Raw genomic sequence first — 16,271 nt, forward strand, 5'->3', positions numbered from 1 at the left:
ACAACAGGTATACCGTTTTGGATACTGTTGAGGGGGACGACTTACCAGGGGTAAGCAATGGGGTGCAGGTCTCTGGCACAGAGTCTGTCCCTGTTGCTCAGAAGGGAAAGGGGAAGAGGAGCAGAGCATTAGTCATTGGGGACTCCATAGTTAGGGGAACAGATAGGAGGTTCTGTGGGAACGAGAGAGACTCACGGTTGGTGTGTTGCCTCCCAGGTGCCAGGGTACGTGATGTCTCTGATCGTGTTTTTGGGATCCTTAAGGGGGAGGGGGAGCACCCCCAAGTCGTGGTCCACATAGGCACCAACGACATAGGTAGGAAGAGAGATGGGGATTTAAGGCAGAAATTCAGGGAGCTAGGGTGGAAGCTTAGAGCGAGAACAACCAGAGTTGTTATCTCTGGGTTGTTGCCCGTGCCACGTGCTAGCGAAGAGAGGAATAGGGAGAGAGAGGAGTTGAACACGTGGCCGCAGGGATGGTGTAGGAGGGAGGGTTTTGGTTTCCTGGATAATTGGGGCTCTTTCTGGGGTAGGTGGGACCTCTCCAAACAGGATGGTCTTCACCTGAACCAGAGGGGTACCAATATCCTGGGGGGGAGATTTGTTAGTGCTCTTCGGGGGGGTTTAAACTAAATCAGCAGGGGAATGGGAACCTAAATTGTAGTTCCAGTGTACAGGCTCTGGCAAGCAAGAACTTGGTTTAAAGTGTGTCTACTTCAACGCCAGGAGCATCCGGAATAAGGTGGGTGAGCTTGCAGCATGGGTTGGTACCTGGGATCCTGATGTTGTGGCCATTTCAGAGACATGGGTAGAGCAGGGGCAGGAATGGATGTTGCAGGTTCCGGGATTTAGATGTTTCAGTAAGAACAGAGAAGAGGGTAAAAGAGGGGGGGGTGTGGCATTGTTAATCAAGGAAAGTATTACAGCGGCAGAAAGGACGTTTGAGGACTCGGCTACTGAGGTAGTATGGGCCGAGGTTAGAAACAGGAGAGGAGAGGTCACCCTGTTGGGAGTTTTCTATAGACCTCCGAATAGTTCCAGAGATGTAGAGGAAAGGATAGCGAAGATGATTCTCGACAGGAGCGAGAGTAACAGGGTAGTGGTTATGGGGGACTTTAACTTTCCAAATTTCGACTGGAAATACTATAGTTCGAGTACTTTAGATGGGTCTGTTTTTGTCCAGTGTGTGCAGGAGGGTTTTCTGACACAGTATGTGGACAGGCCAACCAGGGGCGATGCCACATTGGATTTGGTACTGGGTAATGAACCCGGCCAGGTGTTCGATTTAGATGTAGGTGAGCACTTTGGCGATAGTGATCACAATTCGGTTAGGTTTACCTTAGCGATGGGCAGGGACAGGTATATACCGCAGGGCAAGAATTATAGCTGGGGGAAAGGAAATTATGACGCGATTAGGCAAGATTTAGGATGTGTAGGATGGGGAAGAAAACTGCAGGGGATGGGCACAAACGAAATGTGGAGCTTATTCAAGGAGCAGCTAATGCGTGTCCTTGATAAGTATGTACCTGTCAGGCAGGGAGGAAGTTGTCGAGCGAGGGAGCCGTGGTTTACTCAAGAAGTTGAAGCGCTTGTCAAGAGGAAGAGGGCGGCTTATGTTAGGATGAGACGTGAAGGCTCAGTTAGGGCGCTTGAGAGTTACAAGCTAGCCAGGAAGGATCTAAAGGGAGGGCTAAGAACAGCAAGGAGAGGACACGAGAAGTAATTGGCGGATAGGATCAAAGAAAACCCTAAGGCTTTCTATAGGTATATCAGGAATAAAAGAATGATAAGAGTTAGAACAGGGCCAATCAAGGATAGTAGTGGGAAGTTGTGTGCGGAATCAGAGGAGATAGGGGAAGCGTTAAATGAATATTTTTCGTCAGTATTTACAGTAGAGAAAGAAAATGTTGCCGAGGAGATTACTGAGATACAGCCTACTAGGCTAGATGGGATTGAGATTCACAAGGAGGAGGTGTTAGCAATTTTGGAAAGAGTGAAAATAGATAAGTCCCCTGGGCCAGATGGGATTTATCCTAGGATTCTCTGGGAAGCCAGGGAGGAGATTGCAGAGCCGTTGTTGTTGATCTTTATGTCGTCATTGTCGACAGGAGTAGTGCCGGAAGACTGGAGGATAGCAAATGTTGTCCCCTTGTTCAAGAAGGGGAGTAGAGAGAGCCCTGGTAATTATAGACCTGTGAGCCTTACTTCGGTTGTGGGTAAAATGTTGGAAAAGGTTATAAGAGATAGGATTTATAATCATCTTGAAAAGAATAAGTTCATTTGCGATAGTCAGCACGGTTTTGTGAAAGGTAGGTCGTGCCTCACAAACCTTATTGAGTTTTTCGAGAAGGTGACCAAACAGGTGGATGAGGGTAAAGCCGTGGATGTGGTGTATATGGATTTCAGTAAGGCGTTTGATAAGGTTCCCCACGGTAGGCTATTGCAGAAAATACGGAAGTATGGGGTTGAAGGTGATTTAGAGCTTTGGATCAGAAATTGGCTAGCTGAAAGAAGACAGAGGGTGGTGGTTGATGGCAAATGTTCATCCTGGAGTTTAGTTACTAGTGGTGTACCGCAAGGTTCTGTTTTGGGGCCACTGCTGTTTGTCATTTTTATAAATGACCTGGATGAGGGTGTAGAAGGGTGGGTTAGTAAATTTGCAGATGACACGAAGGTCGGTGGAGTTGTGGATAGTGTTGAAGGGTGTTGTAGGGTACAGAGGGACATAGATAGGCTGTCGAGCTGGGCTGAGAGATGGCAAATGGAGTTTAATGCGGAGAAGTGTGAGGTGATTCACTTTGGAAGGAGTAACAGCAATGCAGAGTACTGGGCTAATGGGAAGATTCTTGGTAGTGTAGATGAGCAGAGAGATCTTGGTGTCCAGGTACATAAATCCCTGAAAGTTGCTACCCAGGTTAATAGGGCTGTTAAGAAGGCATATGGTGTGTTAGCTTTTATTAGTAGGGGGATCGAGTTTCGGAGCCACGAGGTCATGATGCAGCTGTACAAAACTCTGGTGAGGCCGCACCTTGAGTATTGCGTGCAGTTCTGGTCACCGCATTATAGGAAGGATGTGGAAGCTTTGGAAAGGGTGCAGAGGAGATTTACTAGGATGTTGCCTGGTATGGAGGGAAGGTCTTACGAGGAAAGGCTGAGGGACTTGGGGCTGTTTTCGTTAGAGAGAAGGAGGAGGAGAGGTGACTTAATAGAGACATACAAGATAATCAGAGGGTTAGATAGGGTGGATAGTGAGAGTCTTTTTCCTCGGATGATGATGGCAAACACGAGGGGACATAGCTTTAAGTTGAGGGGTCAAAGATATAGGACAGATGTTAGAGGTAGTTTCTTTACGCAGAGACTAGTAGGGGCGTGGAACGCCCTGCCTGCAACAGTAGTAGACTCGCCAACTTTAAGGGCATTTAAGTGGTCATTGGATAGACATATGGATGAAAATGGAATAGTGTAGGTCAGATGGTCGGCGCAACATCGAGGGCCGAAGGGCCTGTACTGCGCTGTAATGTTCTAATTCATTCTGCGATCTCTCCATTTAAATAATTAGAATTAGAATTAGTCTTCCCTTTGCCTCTAGCCTTAAGGTTTACCATGTCTGAACAGTTTTGTTGCTTACAAACTCTCCATGTGGGCCTTCTGCCCCTGCTGGGAGAAGAGCTAAATAAACTGGGGTCACATCCCATCTTCTGGGGTTCCAGGGGCATTGGGACCAGCCATGTCTGTTTTTATCCAACCAGGACAGCAAGCATTCAAGAGGATCCTGTCTGCTGTTGTCTCCTTACTCAATATTCGGGCATGAATCCTCGAAAGGACCGTAACACCGATCTTTGAAACCCCATAGGCGTTGATGCCCACCCCTGTTGAGTGTGAACCCCTCTGTTAGCATCGTCAATAAATTTCTTCATCAGTTCCACCAGTTCTTCCTCTGTGATGGTAGAGCTGCGGAATTTCCCTTGGAGTTCTTGGCTATAGTTCTGCAATGCCACGGAACTGGATAGACTGGATATATTCACAACTCTCCCTGCAGGTATAAATTTGGTGATATATTAGTTGGTGTAGATAGGAGCATAAAATTACAAAGATACGTTGCTGGATAGTGAGTGTGAGCACAAAAACCAAAAGCAATATTTCTTTCTCCGCCAGTGGATCTGTTTCTCTATCAACCCTATCAATTTGAATCAAAATCCTAAAATCCACAATCATTTTTGCCCTTTCTATATTCCAGGGAATATTTTATGTAATCTCTCCTAATCTAGCCCTTGGAGCACTGCTAACATTCTAGTGAATCTGCGCTGCACTCCTCTAAGGCCAATATATCCTCTTTAAGGTGCAATGCCCAGAACTGCACTCCAGATGTGGTCCAACCAAGGCTTTACATAGCTGTAGCAAAACTTCCTCTCCTTTATATTCTCGCACTCTAGTCATAAAGGCTAACATTCCATTAGTCATTTTAATTATCTTTGTGCTAGACTATTACATTTTTGTAATCTGTGTGTATGGACCCTAAAACTCTTTGGGCTCCAACCGTTCCTAGCTTTTCACTATTTAAATAATACTTGGATCTATCCCTTTTTGCTTATCTGCATTGAAATCCAGCTGCCATGCAGTTTCCCACTCATTATCCAGCAACGTGTCTTTGTAATTTTATGCTCCCATCTACACCACTTAATATACCACCATATTTGTGCCATCTGCAAACTTGGATATATGGCTCTCTATTGCATTGTCATTAAAAAACATAGTGATTAGTTGAAGCCCCAGTGCAGATCCTAGTAGGACACCAATATTCACTTCCTTCCAATTCGAATATATGCCCATTATCTTTGCACTCTATCTTATACTGCCTAACCAATCTCCTAAGCAGTTTTTGCAACAATTTTGTCTTCAATTCCATGAACTTTAATTTTAGCTAACAGTCAAAATATTCACTTAGGTTGATTAGGCATAATCTAGCCTTTACAAATCTACGTTGGCTCTCTTTAATGAGCTCAAATTTCTCTATGCGCTCAGTCATCCAGTCCTTAACTATACATTCTGATTACTTCCTCCCAACAGATGTTAGACAAAAGGTTTATCTATAATATCCCAGTTTCTCTCTCTCACCTTTCTTAATATGTATTAATGGGACAGAATCGGGATCCCTCCATTTTAGTTACACCATTTGTGAACTATTGATTCCATTGTTAAAAATAACGTTGATGATGAGCTGTGCTTTTGCTACTTTTGAGAAGGTACATATAGAGCAGTATCTGTCTGCTAATGAAGTTTCTTGTAACTTATGGGATGCAACATAGGTTGCTGAGGGAAGTAACAGTGGAAATTACAGAAGCTCTGGCCACAATCTTCTAATCCTCCTTGGATATGAGGGTGGTGCCAGAGGTCTGGAGGATTGCAAATGTTACACATTGTTTGAAAAAGGAGAAAAGGATAAACATGACAAGTACAGGCCAATCAGCCTAATGTTGGTAGTGGGGAAACATATACCTGTTTTGAAAAACAAATGAAGGGAAAGGTCTAGATAACCCTTGTGAAGGGACACCAGTACTATACAGTAACAAAAAACAGACTATAAAGGAAACTTAACTAAATCAAACTAAAATATTGTTCCTGGTGGGGATTATCCACTCCAGTCCCTCTGGTTCCCACCAGTCACGGAAGGCCTCAAGCATACAGGTTGACACCTGGGCCCAGACGTAGCTGCGGAAGAGAGGCAGGCAGTCAGGCTGAACGACCCCCTTGACTGCCCGCTGTCTGGACCTACTAATGGCCACCTAGACCAGGCCCAGGAGCAACACCATGAGGCAGTCCCTTGACTTGCCCGCTCCCTCTGCACCGGGTGGCCAAAGATTAGGAGTGTGGGACTGAAGTGCAACCAGAAATTGAGGAGCAGCCCCCTCAGATATTCAAACATGGACTGCAACCCCACACATTCTGTGTAGAGTGGGGAAACTTATAGAGACACTAATCTGGGACAAAATTAATTGGCATTTGGAAAAACATGGGCTAATAAGTGAAGGTCAGCAAGGATGTGTTAATGGAAAATTGTGATTGACAAACCTGACTGAGTTCTTTGATGAAGTAATGCAGAGAGTTGATATTCTATAGGCATATAAATAGTAAAAGGGTGGTAAAAGGAGGAGTGGGGCCGTTTAAAGAGGATTCACTCATGGAGGCAGACCGCATAGCTGAAGTACTAAATGAGTACTTTGCATCTGTCTTTCCCAAGGGAGAAGATGCTGCCAAGGTCATAGTGAAAGAGAAGTTAGTTGAGACACTGGATGGGCTAAAAATTGATAAAGAGGAGGCATTAGAAAGGCTGGCTGTAAAAGTTGATAAGTCAGCAGGACCTGATCAGATGCATCCAAGGATACTGAGAGAATTATAGGAGGAAATTGTGGAAGCACTGGCCATAATCTTCCAAACCTCCTTAGAAATAGGGGTGGTGCCAGAGGGCTCGAGAATTGCAAATGTTACAGCCTTGTTCAAAAAAGGGTGTCAGGATAAATTACAGGCCAGCCAGTTTAACCTCATTGATGGGAAAGCTTTAAGAAATGAGAATCCGGTACAAAGTTAACAGTCACTCGGACAAATGTGGATTTTGACCTCTACCAACTAGAAGGACAAGGGCAGCAAATACATGGGAACACCACCACCTGCAAGTTCCCCTCCAAGTCACACACCATCCTGACATGGAACTATATCGTCGTTCCTTCACTGTCGCTGGGTCAAAATCCTGGAACTCCCTTCCTAACAGCACTGTGGGTGTACCTACCCCAAATGGACTGCAGCGGTTCAAGAAAGCAGCTCACCACCACCTTCTCAAGGGCAATTAGGGATAGGCAATAAATGCTGACCTAGCCAGCGACACCCACATCCCATGAATGAATAAAAAAAAATTAAGGAAAGCCAGTATGGATTTGTGAAGGCAACTTGTGTTTAACAAACTTGTATGACTTTTTTGATGAGGCAACAGAGAGGTTTGATAAGGGTAGTGTGGTTGATGTGGTGTACATGAACTTCCAAGAGGCATTTCATAAAGTGCCACATAACAGGCTTGTCAGCAAAGTTAGAGCTCATGGAATAAAAGGATGGCAGCATTGATATGAAGTTTACTGAGTGACAGGAAATGGAGAGTAATGGTGAACGTTTGTTTTTCAGACTGGAGGGTGAAGGTATATAGTGGGGTTCCCCAGGGATTGGTATAAGGACCCCTGATTTTCTTTATCTATATTTGTGACCTAGACCTGGGTGTGTAGAGCAAAATTTCAAAATTTGCAGATGACACAAAATTTGGAAGTATTGTGAACTGTGGATAGGATAGTGATAGACTACAAGAGGACATGAACATGCTGGTGGAATGGGTGGACACGTGGCAGAAATTTAATGCAGAGAGGTGTGAAGTGATACATTTTGGTAGGAAAAAGGAGGAAAGGCAATATAAACAAAAAGGTACAATTCTAAAGTGGGTGCAGGAACAGAGGGACATGGGGGTATATGTCCATAAATCACTGTAGGTGGCAGAGCAGATTGAGAAAGCGGTTAATAAGGCATATGGGTTCCTGGGCTTTATAGATAGAGGCATAGAGTACAAAAACAAGAAGGTTATGGTGAACCTTTATAATACACTGGTCCAGCCTCAACTGGAATATTGTCACAAAATCACAGAATAGTTACAATGCAGAAGGAGGCCATTCGGCCCAACGTGTCTGCATTGGCTCTCTGAAAGAGCAATTCCCTCAGTCCTATTCCCCTGCCTTCACCCCATAACCCTGCACATTCTTCCTTTTCATATAACTGTCTAATTCCCTTTTGAATGCTTCAATTGAATCTGCCTCCACCACGTTCTCAGGCAGTGCATTCCAGACCTTAAACATTCTCTGTGTGGAAAAGTTTTTCCTCATGTCACTTTTGCTTCTCTCACCAAATACTTTGAATCTGTGCCCTCTCGTTCTCGATCCTTTCATGAGTGGGAACAGTTTCTCTCATGACCCCTCATGATTTTGAATATCTCTATCAAATCACCCCTCAGCCTTCTCTTCAAAATGCTCATCAGGAACTGGAAGCCGTAAATTAAAGTTATTTTTTAAAGTTGAGAATTTCAGTTGAAGGATGAAAATAGTAGGAGTGAAGACTGGATAAATCAGCAAATAGTGATCAGATAGGGCCTAGCCTAGATTTAAAAATAGGCAGATGGTAGAAGGAAGGATTGAGTACAGCAATGAGAAATACATACAATTTCAATACAGAAACAGGCCATTGAGCTAAACCACTGCATATCCCCATGCTACACTGGAAATTATTCCCTTTCCTCAATTACTGTCACCCTTCAAAACAGCCATCATCAAACCCTCCTCAAAAAGACCCACACCTCACCTCACTGTGCCTGCACATTACTGGCCCATCTCCAACTTCCCTTTCTTTTCCAAATCCTTGCCCATTTTTTCCACAGCTTCATAGAATCGTAGAGTGCAGGAGATCACTATTCAGCCCAATGCATTTGGGCTAGGTCTCTAAATTAGTTACCAATTAGTTCCACTCCCCTGCTCTTTCCTCAGAGCCCTACAATTTTTTTTTAAGTCTATATCCAATTCCCTTTTGAAAGTTACCACTGAATCTGCTTCCACCTCCTATTCAGGCAATCCATTCCGGATTGTAACTACTTGCTCAGTAAAACCATTCTGCTAATCTCCCGCTTTTTTTTTTGCTTATTATCTTAACTCTGTATCCTCTGGCTATCAACCTGCCTGCCAGAGGAAACTCTTTCTCCCTATCTAGCCTTTCAAAACCCCTCATTATTTTGAATACCTATAGTAAATTTATTTTAAATAACTCTTTAATAACCATGAGTGCTTTTAGCCTCATCATTATCATTGCAGCCAATTCCTTGTCATTATGTTAAAGGCTCTACGTACATTTTTGCTGTGTGGATGTTCACCCTCCAACCAAGCAAAATGTCCTGATGAAAGACAGGCCAGCACTGATCTCCTCTCTGAAAAGGTCTAAAGTGCTTCATATATGCTAAAATGAAGTGAATGCTTTTGGGCAATGGGAATTTAAAAATGTGAACTAACCCTGTTGTCGATAAGTAAATATTTCCAGTAAGTACTGTATGCAGTACCTTGGGGTTTGATGATGAGCAGGAGCTCAGTTCACATATCCCTGGTGCCAAAGAAGTTGGTTGCCAGAGTCAGGTCAGCTTGGGTCCTGAATGGAGTGGTATCTACACTTCTAAAGGCGATGCCAGTGTTGTTGATCAGGATGTCGATGCCACCTCGGCCATGAAGTCCCGCAGGTTTCTGATGCTCTGCTGATGTCCAGCTGGTGGAAAGGTGGCTTCAGCTGCTCCTGCTGCAGTTTCTGCACCGCCTGCTGCCCGCGGTCCTTGTCCCGGGCTGTCAGGTACACGTCCCCCTCGAACTGTTGGCACAGAGCCCGCACCACCGCCAGGCCGATGCCTTTGTTGGCCCCGGTCACCACGGCCACTCGCTATGACATGTTTGCGGGGAGGTTGTGTTCAATTGGTGTCATGCTTCAGAGCTGGAAGCAACTAAAGCTGATTAGTGGAATCATGGGTACAGATATGTCATTAAGCAATTACCATGTCTCACTGTTACTGAAAGTTAAACAAGGCAGAAAGTTGCATTCTCAACTGTAAATGGAAACGGTTTAATACTCACTAGGCCAGGCAGCCATGCTGCCTGAGTTTCCCTCCTCCTCTGTAAGCTGCACAACACCAGCAACTCACCAAGAGAGTCAGCATTGAAACATATGGAAGGGCATGAAATTGCCAGACAGCTGGCAGGGGTCCTGTACAACCTCAGGCACAGCACCCCTTGCCAATTTGTGTGCCCCCCCCCCGTCCAGGATAAAATCCCTTCCAAAGCAGGAAATTCTGTTAGATTATTTTTCTTTGGGTTGAAGACATGAGGGAAATCTCGTAAGTATATATTGGACTGTTTAAAAGAGGAAATGGGATCATAAAATGGTCAGGATTGATTATATAAATGAAGAATTTCTGACTGGGTGCTAATATTTAATGCAAAATCAATTTCACTGAAAAATCGTTATCGAGAATTCAGGAAAAGTTCTTAAATTAATTTGTGGATGTGGATGTCACTGACAAGGCTGGCATTTCTTGTCCATCCTAAATTGTCCTTGAGAATTTATTGAGGCAGTCATTCAAGTAGTAGACAGGGGAATTTTTTAAAAATTTGTTCTTGGATGAGAGTGTTGCTGGCAAGACCAGCATTTATTGTCCATCCCTAATTGCCCTTGATATGGTGGTGATGAGTAGTTTTCTTGAACTGCTGAAGTCCATGTGGGGTAGGTACACCCACAGTGCTATTAGGAAGGGAGTTCCAGGATTTTGGCCCGGTGACAGTGTAAGAGCAGTGATATAGTTCCAAGTCAGGATGGTGTGTGACTTGGATGGGCAATTGCAGGTGGTGGTGTTCCCAACCATCTGCTGCCCTTGTCCTTCTAGGTGGTAGAGGTCATCGGTTTGGAAGGTGCTGTTGAAGGAGCTTTGGTGAGTTGCTGCAGTATGTCTTGAAGTTGGTGTACGCTGCTGCCACTGTGTGACAGTGGTGGAGGGAGTGAATGTTGAAGGTGGTGGATGGGGTGCCAATCAAGTGGGTTGCTTTGTCCTGGATGGCGTTGAGCATCTTGACAAATGGGAAGTCTTCCATCAGAATTCTGACTTGTGCTTTGTCGATGGTGGACAGGCTTTGGGGAGTCAAGAGGTGAGTTACTCACCACAGAATTCCCAACCTCTCACCTACTCTTCTAGTCACAGTATTTATTTGGCAGCTCCAGTTCAGTTTCTGGGCAGTGGTGACCCCCCAGGATGTTTGTGGTGGAGGATTCAACGATGGTAATATTGATGAATGTCAACAGGAAAAGGTCGGGTTTTCTCTCATTAGAGATGGTCATTACCTGGCACTTATGTGGTACAAATATTACTGACCACTTATCAGCCCAAGCCTGAATGTTGTCCAGGCCTTGCTGCATGCAGGCACAGACTGCTTCATTATCTGGGGATTGCAAATGGTGTTATGCATTGGGCAATCATCAGCGAATATCCCCACTTCTTACCATATGATGGAAGGAAGGTCTTTGAAGAAGCAGCTGAAGATGGTTGGGCCTAGGACACTACACTGAGGAACTCCTGCAGTACAAAGAACAAAGAACAGTACAGCACAGGAACAGGCCATTCGGCCCTCCAAGCCTGCGCTGATCTTGATGCCTGCCGAAACTAACACCTTCTGCACTTCCGGGGCCCATATCCCTCTATTCCCTTCCTATTCATATATTTGTCAAGATGTCTCTTAAACGTCGCTATTGTATCTGCTTCCACCACCTCCCCCGGCAGCAGGTTCCAGGCACTCACCACCCTCTGTGTACAAAACCTGCCTCGCACATCCCCTCTAAACTTTGCCCCTCGCACCTTAAACCTATGTCCCCTGGTAACTGACTCTTCCACCCTGGGAAAAAGCTTCTGACTATCCACTCTGTCCATGCCGCTCATAACTTTGTAAACCTCTATCATGTTACCCCTCCACCTCCGTCGTTCCAGTGAAAACAATCTGAGTTTTTCCAACTTCTCCTCATAGCTAATGCCCTCCAGACCAGGCAACATCCTGGTAAACCTCCTCTGTACCCTCTCCAAAGCCTCCACGTCCTTCTGGTAGTGTGGCGACCAGAATTGCACGCAATATTCTAAGTGTGGCCTAACTGAGGTTCTGTACAGCTGCAACATGACTTGCCAATTTTTATACTCTATGCCCCGACCAATGAAGGCAAGCATGCCGTATGCCTTCTTGACTACCTTATCCACCTGCGATGCCACTTTCAGTGACCTGTGGACCTGTACGCCCAGATCTCTCTGCCTGTCAATACTCCTAAGGGTTCTGCCATTTACTGTATACCTCCCACCTGCATTAGACCTTCCAAAATGCATTACCTCACATTTGTCTGGATTAAACTCCATCTGCCATTTCTCCGCCCAAGTCTCCAACCGATCTATATCCTGCTATATCCTCTGACAATCCTCATCATTATCCGCAACTCCACCAACCTTTGTGTCGTCTGCAAACTTACTAATCAGACCAACTACATTTTCCTCCAAATCATTTATATATACTACAAACAGCAAAGGTCCCAGCATTGATCCCTGCGGAACATCACTAGTCACATCCCTCCATTCAGAAAAACACCCATCCACTGTTACCCTCTGTCGTCTGTGACTGAGCCAGTTCTGTATCCATCTTGCTAGCTCACATCTGATCCCGGAACTCAGATGATTGACCTCCAACAACGACAACCATCTTCCTTTGTGATAGGTCTGACTCCCACCAGTGGAGAGTTTTTCCCCTGATTTCCATTGACTCCAGTTTTGCTAGAGCTCCTTGATGCCATACTTGGCCAAATGCTGCTTTGCTATCAAGGGCAGTCACTCTCACCTCACCTCTTGAGTTCAGCTCTTTTGTCCATGTTTGAACCAAGGCTTTAATGAGGTCTGGAGCCACCTAGATCATGGCAGAATTCAAACTGAGTATCAGTGAGCAGATTGTTGGTGAGTGGATGCTGCTTGACAGCCCTGTCAATGATATCTTCTATCACTTTGCTGACAATTCAAAGCATACGGCATGCTTTCCTTCATCGGACGGGGTATTGAGTACAAGAGTTGGCAGGTCATGTTACAGTTGTATAAGACTTTGGTTCGGCCACATTTGGAATACTGCGTGCAGTTCTGGTCGCCACATTACCAAAAGGATGTGGATGCTTTGGAGAGGGTGCAGAGGAGGTTCACCAGGATGTTGCCTGGTATGGAGGGCACTAGCTATGAAGAGAGGTTGAGTAGATTAGGATTATTTTCATTAGAAAGACGGAGGTTGAGGGGGGACCTGATTGAGGTGTACAAAATCATGAGAGGTATGGACAGGGTGGATAGCAAGAAGCTTTTTCCCAGAGTGGGGGATTCAAATACTAGGGGTCACGAGTTCAAAGTGAGAGGGGAAAAGTTTAGGGGGGATATGCGTGGAAAGTTCTTTACGCAGAGGGTGGTGGGTGCCTGGAACGCGTTGCCAGCGGAGGTGGTAGACGCGGGCACGATAGCGTCTTTTAAGATGTATCTAGACAGATACATGAATGGGCAGGAAGCAAAGAGATACAGACCCTTAGAAAATAGGCGACAGGTTTAGATAGAGGATCTGGATCGGCGCAGGCTTGGAGGGCCGAAGGGCTTGTTCCTGTTCTGTAATTTTCTTTGTTCTTTGTTCTTTGTTCTAGATTGATGGGGCGGTAATTGGCCAGATTGGATTTGTTCTGCTTTTTGTGGACAGGACATACCTGGGCAATTTTTCACATTGTCAGGTAGATGCCAGTGTTGTAGCTGTACTGAAACAGCTTGGCTAGGGGTGTGGCTAGTTCTGGCTGAAGATGGTTGAAAAAGCTTCAGCCTTGTCTTTTGCACTGATGTGCTGGGCTCTCCCATTGTTGAGGATGGGATATTTGTGGAGTATGCTCCTTCTATGAGTTGTTTAATTGTGGACCACCATTCAAGACTTGACGTGGCAGGGCTGCCGAGCTTCGGTCTGATCTGTTGGTTGTGGGATCACTTAGCTCTGTCTATAGCATGCTGCTTCTGCTGTTTGGCATGCATGTAGTCCTGTGTTGTAACTTCACCAGATTGGCATCTTATTTTTAGATGTGGCTGGTGTTGCTCCTGGCATGCACTCTTCCACTCCTCATTGAACCATGGTTGGTCCCCTGGATTGATGGTAATGGTAGAGTGGGGGATATGCCGGGCCATGAGTTTACAGACTGTAGTGGAATGCAATTCTGCTGCTGCTGATGGCCTACAGTGATTCATGGATGCTCAGTTTTGTGTTGCTAAATCTATTCTGAATCTATCCCAATTAACATGGTGATAGTATCAAACAACATGATGGAGGGAGCTTCAGTGTGAAGACAGGTCTTCATTTTCACAATGGCTGTGTGGTGGTTGCTCCTACCAGTACTATCATCGACAGATGCACCTGCGATAGATAGATTGGTGAGGATGAGGTCATGTATGCTTTTCCCTCGTGTTGCTTTTTGCACCATCTGCTGCAGGCCCAGTCTGATAGATATGTCTTTCAGGACTTGGCTAGCTCTGCCAGTAGTGGTGCTACTGAAACACTGTCGGTGCTGGACATTAAAGTCCCCCATCCAGAGTACATTCTATGCCCTTGTTACCTTCGGTACTTCTTCAAAATGGTGTTCAATATGGGAGGAGTACTTATTCATCAGTTGAGAGAGGATGGTAGCTGGTAATCAGCAAGAGGTTGCCTTGCCCATGTTTGACTTGATTCATGAAACTTCATGTGGTCCGGAGTCTAATTTGATGGTTGATTCATGCTCATGACACAGATAGCAGACACATCTTGAAACAAAGAAGGTGTGAAGTGGAAACATCATAACTGGATTATTCTTGTCCTGGGCCATTGTGTGATCACCATGGGGGAGAGAGACCAAAGCGTCTCCTACCAGAAGATGATCTTTTACTTTAAAAGGGCAGCTCGTGAAGGGGGAGAGAGATATCCAGAAAGAAGCATCACAAAACAGCTTTTCCAGCTAAGGGGTGAAGGAACATACAGCAAGCCAGGAGGGACACACTGTGCTGCAGAATTCTACATCTACACTTTATACAGCAGTGAATTAGAACTGATCCACTGTCTTCAACTGAACTTTCAACCAAGAGAGAAACCCACAAACACCTCAGGCCTGCAATCAAGAGAACTTGACTTCTGAGGGAATTCAACAGGTTTACCAAGACCCCTGAAACCTACCCGCCCCCACTTACCATCCTTATCCCTTTTCATCTCTATCTGTCCCTTTGTGTGTGTGTGTGAGTGCAAGCAAATGTGTGAGTGGATGTGGTTGCGACAATTTCGGGTTAAGTCGCAATGATCAATAAATAATTCATTTTCTGTTTTTGAAAACGACAAGAAAATCTGTCGCTGCCTGTTTATTCGACAAATAAAACACAAAGGGTTAAACCCTAGTAACAAAACACACTTGCTGCAGTCCGGTGGGAGTTGAACAGTGGGTACCATTCAAACCTCTTGCCACATGGCCGTAACAACGGCCTCTAGTTTTGCTCTTCCCCAGAAGTGGAAACACTATCCCTCTGTCTACTATATTAAAACCTGTCATAATTTTGAAGATTTCTATTAGGTTACCCCTCAGCCTTCTCTTTTCAAAATTAGAGACCCAGGCTGTTAATTTTTTACCTGAAAGGTAAAATCTTGCAGTTCTGGTATCATCCTTGTAAATCTTTTTTGCACTCTCTCCAGTGTCTCTATATCCTTTTAATAATATGGTGACCAGAACTGTATGCAGTACTCCATGGATGGCCTAACCAAAGTACTGTGGGATCTTTTACATCTACCTGAATGGATAGGTTCTCATTTAACATCTCATGAAAGATGGCATCTATCACAATATACCAATCCCTCACACTTGTCTGAAGTGCCAGTCTCACTTATAAGCTTATATAGACCCTGGAGTGTTTTCTGACTCATGTAAGCATCCGAGAAGATTGGTGGTTGTGTTTACTTATTCCATATCAATAAAGCCAAGTAAATACAATCACTTTGACAATAGTACAGAGGGATAAAACTGTGTTAATCGCTCGTCTGGGTGGAGACGTAACCCGTCTTTTCTTGGTGTTCTTTCTTCTATTAGGTACCACAAGCTCGCTCACTCTTTCAGTTTATATCCTGTCTCCTTCCGTCCATACCATGCGCCTCCTCAGTTGCCCGGTTGCAGCAGCTCTATTATCACATACTTCTTGTATTGCCACTCTGCTCAATTTCCAGTCATAACTCCTTATCAGTAACTCACACACTGTCATCAAATGGTCTGCTCATCAGTAGCATGCACAATGTGGTTTGACTTTAGCAATTCTAACTTAGCATTGGACAACCTGAGACAAATTAACCCTATGTTGTCTCTCGAATAACACTTTCTGAAATGTAGGTCTACCATCTGGCCTGCTTCCTTACAATCAGTGGCAAAAGTGCTAAGAACGCAGCCAAAGTGAATTTAGCACAGTTTTAAAAATAAACTTAGCAACATCTTTCCTGAAGACATTAAATGGGTTGGTTACATGATAAAGAGCCATCGAGGCCTTAGCAGAATGTAATCATATAGCAACACTGACTGGGCGGGAAACCTGGCATTCTTGCATGTGTTCTCTGAGCTGCTTGCAACACA

The 16,271-nt window shown here is 44.9% G+C and overlaps 1 pseudogene; it reads right to left on the minus strand.

Annotated features, from left to right (window-relative positions):
* Window positions 1-3,595: 3,595 nt before the first annotated feature.
* LOC137374252 (carbonyl reductase [NADPH] 1-like) lies at window positions 3,596-9,506 on the minus strand (annotated as a pseudogene).
* Window positions 9,507-16,271: the final 6,765 nt, after the last annotated feature.

This window comes from Heterodontus francisci, chromosome 10 (genome assembly GCF_036365525.1).
Source record: "Heterodontus francisci isolate sHetFra1 chromosome 10, sHetFra1.hap1, whole genome shotgun sequence".
In the NCBI taxonomy this organism is placed as follows: domain Eukaryota; kingdom Metazoa; phylum Chordata; class Chondrichthyes; order Heterodontiformes; family Heterodontidae; genus Heterodontus; species Heterodontus francisci.